This window comes from Sminthopsis crassicaudata, chromosome 1 (assembly GCF_048593235.1).
Source record: "Sminthopsis crassicaudata isolate SCR6 chromosome 1, ASM4859323v1, whole genome shotgun sequence".
In the NCBI taxonomy this organism is placed as follows: Eukaryota; Metazoa; Chordata; class Mammalia; order Dasyuromorphia; family Dasyuridae; genus Sminthopsis; species Sminthopsis crassicaudata.
In genome coordinates, this window is record NC_133617.1 from 7,461,660 (window position 1) to 7,467,659 (window position 6,000).

The window sequence follows — 6,000 nt, forward strand, 5'->3', positions numbered from 1 at the left end:
GTGGGGCCCAGCCTTGCCTGGGTGCCCTCCGACCTTGAACTTGTCAGAACGAATCAGAGTAAGTGAGGAGCTAGAAGAAAGAATAATAAGGGTAAAAAAGTAGGGTGTACACTTGGAATAGCTCAGAACTATCAAGTTGACAGAATAACAGACAACAGAAGTGACATGGACACCGATTAGAAACATTTCTACTTGCAAGTTTAATGGAGAAAACATCAGTTTCCGGAACAGGAGACTTCAAGGGCTCCAAAGCACCTTCAGCATTAAAGTCATCATCCTTGCCAAGCAGAGAGCTGGCAACACTCACTTTTACAATATAAACTTGTTTCTTTTGAGATCTTGTGGCAAAGCTGATCAGGAGCAGTGTTGTCCTATAAAACGGTGAGAGGTCATGTGGGGAGACAACCAATTTAAAGAAACCTGATTCCACTGGAGAGCCAAAGTCATCCCAAGAATGTGTGACGACAGAAGTGGAAGGACAGGATAGTAAAAAAGAAAGGGGAAGAAATTTTCACCTATTTCTATAAAAAAACCCCAACAAACCCAACAATGGGAGGGTATCAAAGGGCTAAAGGTCCTGGAGCATGGAGAGATGCCTAAAGCATGGGGGGGGAAATCTCCGTAATGCCCCCAAAGCACCTGAATGGACCGAAGCTGAGACATCTCTCCGCCTCCCTTCCCATCCATGCAAAACTTTGTAGAGCCTCCTCCAGCCATGAATCCTCGAGGGGGCATGAGCAGGTCCTGGGCAGCTCTCTAAGCATTATTCCATTCCTGACCCCATCTCTACCACTCCATCTAAGGGGAAGATGTAGAGCCGGCTTCCTCCCAGCAGATTCCTGGCCGCTGATCACGAATAAGCATGAGATTCAGCAGAACAAAGTGCTCCAATGAAAGGCCTTCCTCCAACAGGGATCTGCACCCAATCACCCCAGTTGTTCAAATGACTCCAGTGATCCCCTTCTTCCATGAAGGGAGGGACTCTCCCACAAGACAGTCATCCTTGGGAGGGAGGAGCGCCAGCCCGTGAACCACCTGTCCAGTGAGGCTCCTGGCAGTGAGGACCTGGGACACCTCGCCGTGGAGGATCCCTTGCAAGTAGGATGGTTACTGGGTTACAAAGCCCTGGAAATCTTTGGGGAAACTTCCTGGGAAACCTTGTAACATTGTTGCAAGCTCTGTAAAGCCCATTGTTCCTAGACACAAAGTAACCAAGCCACCAAGCTTGTATCCAGTTTGTAACCAAGCTCTGGCAAGCGGAGCAAAGGAGGCCCGGAATGCACCGGGAATACAAATGTAAACAAAAGTAGTTCAGGCCCTTCCAGTCTACTGGGGGAGGGGAGAGGACCAGCACAATGGACGGGATTCATGGGGGATAGTCCGAGACACAGCCTGGAGCGGGGCTCGGAGGGGAGCCTTGAGGGAAGAGAGGGAGGACAGCAGTTGGAGGCGGGGCTGGAAGAAAGCCCTAGAGAGGAGGGACGGAGGAGGAGGCCAGGGGCACGGGTTTGCCGGGTGCCCTGGGAAGCAGTAACAAACATCCACATCCTCTCCTCAGTCCTGCCGTGGCCTCTCTCCTCCGTCTCTGACTCCCTCCCGTTCGCCTCCTCGGGTTTTTTCAGGGTCTGTTAGCTCTTTTCTTCTTCTGTGCCTGACATCAGCCACTAGCCCCTCTTCCTCTCCCTGACAGAAGCCATCAAACGATGGAACAAATGATGTTGCTGCTCTTCAGTCATTTCAACGATCCGACCCTTCGGGGCCCCACTTGGGCTTTTCTTGCCAGAGATATTGGAGTGATTAGCCACTTCCTTCTCCAAACTCATTTTATAGCTGAGGAAACCGAGGCAAACAAGGGGAGGCGACTTGGCCAGTGTCTGGTCACATTCGAATTTAGGAGAGGAGTCTTCCCAACTCCAGGGCTAGGCTCTAGCCACTGCTCTGCCCTGTAGCTGCTCTTCTAACAAATAGGTTCTGATAAACCAGGGGCCCCCTCCCCCACGCCCCTCGTGCCAACCAAGGCCCATCTTGAGCTCCTTCCCATGCGATGGCCCGCACTGAGACCCGGCCAGCACTCTGAGAACTGAAGGGAAGCTCCCTCCAGGACTCAGCACTGCCAGGGCCGGGCACCAGTGGAACATGGACTAGGAAGAGAAGAGGCTCTGCGGCAGCAGCCAGGCCCGGCAGGGATGGCCACAGGGCTTGGCTGGCAGCCTGCAAGTGCCAGGAGAAACTGAGGAAGGCATGTGGGAGCGGCAGCCAGACTAAAGAGCTCCTGGTCCTGTCTGAGGACGGAGCCATCAGCGGGCGGCCTGCATCTGGAGGGCAGCGCAGTGCCCTGCAGAAGGTGGCAGCCGGGCTGGGCCTCCAGAGGTGCCCGGGATTCTAACGGGTGAAGCGAGGGCAAGTGTACACACAAGGCGGCCACGGGAGATGGCAGTGGGCTCAGCGAGCAAGGGGCACAGAGGCGGGGGATGGAAGGTGGACCAAGTTGGGAAAAGTCTGAGGGCCTTGGATACCAAAGAAAGGAACCTTGGATCTGGTCCTGGTGGCAACAGGGACCGAGGAGCTCAGTGGGTGGGGGGAGAGCCGGGGCCCAACCATAGGCTGGACTAGGAGAAGTGAGCAGTCCTGCCCTTGGGGGCTGGCATTCCTCCAGGGAAGGAGAGGAAGGATTAAGTGCCTACTGTATGCCGGGCCCCCACTAAGCCCTTGGCACCATTTTGTCTGGAAGGCAGGGGGCCATTCCGATTCTCCTTTTAGAGGTGAGGAACTGAGGCAGCCGGGACTGAGGAAGCACAGCTTGCAAGCAGCAGGGACCCGGTGGAACTCAGGTCCTCCTGACTGCAGGGCCAGCACTCTATCCACTGCACCATTTAGCTGCCCCAGATTTTTTGGTTTTGTTTTTATTTCTCTTCTTTATTTTTTTTTTTTAATTTTTAGTTTACTTATTTCAATACACATTGCTTTATGAATCATGTTGGGAGAGAAAAATCAGGAAAAAAGGAAAAAAAAAAAAAAAACAACACATGGGAGGAAAAAAAAAAAAAAACCAGAAGGGGAAAAAGTGAATATTGCATGTGGCGATTTGCATTCAGTCTCCTTAGTTCTTTTTCTGGATGCAGATGGCATTTTCCCTCCAAAGTCTCTTGGGATTGCCTTAGATCACTGAAGCACTGAGAAGAAGAAAGTCTTTCATAGTTGATCATCACACGTTCTTGCTGTTACTGTGCACAACGTATTCCTGGTTCTGCTTGTTTTGCTCAGCTTCAGTTCCTGTAAATCTTTCCAGGCCTTTCTATAAGCAGCTTGTTCATCATTTTTTATAGAACAATAATATTCCATTACCTTCATAGGCCATAATTTACTCAGCCATTCCCCAAAGAAGGAGCATTCAATCAATTGCTATTACAAAAAGGGCTGCTACCATTTTGCACCTGTCTTTTCCTCTCCTTTTTGATTTCCTTGGGATACAGACGCATTAGAGACACCGCTAGGTCAAAGGGCATGCACAGTTTGGGGGGATTGCTCTCCAGAATGGTTGGCTCATTTCCAACTCCACCAACAATGAATTAGTGCCCCATTTTCCCCATACCCTCTCCAACATGTATCATTAAGGAAAGATCTTTTGAAAAATATCCACTGTATTTGATTTTTCCAATTACATGTAAAGGTAGTTTTTAACATCCGTTTTTTCATCGTTGAGAAGAGCCGCATCCATCACAGTGGATCATCACACGATCTTGCTGTTGCTGTGTCCAAAGATCTCCTGATCCTGCTTCCTTCCCTCAGCTCCAGTTCCCATCAGTCTCTGCAGGTCTCTGAAATCAGCCCGCTCAGCATTTCTTAGAGACAATAACCTTCCATAACCGTCACATGTGAAAGGAAAGACCTTCAGCTGTGAAAGGCTCCGTTCCTTGCAATGGTTCAGTGATCCAAAGCCATCCTCACAAACTTTGGCCCCCAAGTGCCATCTGCGGCCAGAAAAAGACCTTAGGAGCTGAATGTAAACCAGCACAAGCTGATTCATTATTTTTTCTGTTGTTGGTGGGCTTTTTTTAATCTCATGGTTTTTTCTTTTATTCCAATGTTTCTCTCCCAAAACGATTCAGAAAGCAATGTGTATTAAAAAGAAAGAAAGCAAAAAAAGAAAGCAAGCAAGCAAGCAACAAATTAAAAAGGAAAGATCTTGTTTATTTTTTTTTTATTTTAAAGCTTTTTATTTTCAAAACACATGCACAGAGAATTTTCCACACTCACCCTTGCAAAACCTTGGGTTCCAATTTTTTTCTCCCTCTCTTCCTCCTGCCCCCTCCCCTAGATGGGAAGTTAATGGAATATATGTTAAACAGGTACAATTCCAAAAGGAACGATCTTGTAGTAAATCCTTGATGGGCCCTGGTCCGGCAGGCCTAGACTTTCTGGAGGCCTCTGCTGGCAAGTCCTGGCCTGCTCTTTGTGTGGTTAAGTGACTTGCCTAGAGTCACACAGCTGGGAGTGTGTCTGAGACCACATGCTGCCCTCCAGGCAAGTTCTCCATGCACCGGGTGCTCCTCTCTGTGGAGGCTGAGGCTGCCGGGACACTGGGAGGTTTGGCGGGAGAAGAACAAGGGGCAGCCAGCGCTTCTGCCCCTGGAGTCTGCAACTCCTATCTTAAGGCCTTTTCCTCATGACAACAAGTTTGAATCTGCCTCTAGCCAGCTTGGTCTCCTGGCCTCCATTCTGTCCTTCAGTCCCAAGAGAGACTAGTGCCCAGCCTGCGTCTGGCTCCTGGCTGAGTCCTTCCGGACTGGGGCTCCTTCCTCTGGCTTCTCAGCTGGGAAAGAAGGACCCCTCCCCGGAGCCTGAGGCTATCCCTCAGCTCGGGCTTTGGCTCCTAGTGTCTACTTAACAGATGTTGGCTGACTGGGCCGGGAGAGCAAAAGAAAGATGAGATCAAGGTCCCTGGCACATCAGGCTCCATCACCGTGGCTACCACAGGGAAGGAAGAACTAAGGTTCTGTAGGGGGTGCTGGGGGCCCACTCTGCCCCAAACATCATCTCATTCGATCCTCACAGCAATCCTTCAGAGGCAGATGCTCTTCTTACGCCCATTTTGTAGGGGAGGAAACTGAGGCAGATAGGAGTTAAAGGATTGGTCCAGGATCCCAGGGTTAATAATAGGTGAGACCAGATTTGACTCGGTCTTCCTGGCCATGGGTATGGTGATATTATCTGAGTAGTCTTTGGGGACCTCGTCTCCAGGGATGGAGACCGGAACCTGCTGCCTCTTTCCTACCTAATGCCTGCCTTTTGGGCATCCCCCAGCCTGCTACCCAGGCTCCAGGGAGGAAAGAACCCTCTGGAATCTTTTGTCACATGGCTCAGCAGCAGTGGACTCCGGCTGAGCCAGCAGGGGAGCAGCTCTCTGGCTCAGGCAACCTCCTCAGAGGCCACCCGGTCCATGTTCCAAGCCCCTGCATTTACTTCCATGTCCCTGGGGCAGAGAGGACTGCTCCATCTGGCCTTCCCAGTGCCGGCCTCCAGTGGGGCACGCAGCAGGTGCTTGTATGACACAGGAGCCACTGGACAGCCTTTAGGGTTAGCATGGCGCGTTTCATCGGAGAAGGCTCTATGAGATCGCAGAAGAAACACAAGATGCTCCAAGTTAGGGAATCCACCCCAAGCGTTCACATGGATGTCTGACCTGGGCCCGAGCACCCTGGTCGGATCGTCTTGGTCCGAGCTCGTCTCGGTCTGATCGGCCACGTTTGGGCACAAGGCAGCTCGACTCCCATGACCTGATGTCATCTGGGGCCTCCTCAAGAATGAGGGGGAACCGTCACCAGGTGCTTAACGACCACTTAGGGAACTGGACTGACCGGAGGGATCTGTGAAACATGAAGTGGCAAGGAGACAAAGGGTCAAGCTCCAAAACATCTCAGTTTATTATGCAACGGATGCCTCTTGCCCAAGCAATCAGGGCCGGTCGCCTCCCTCAGCTTTGGCCCTGGACCCAGACTA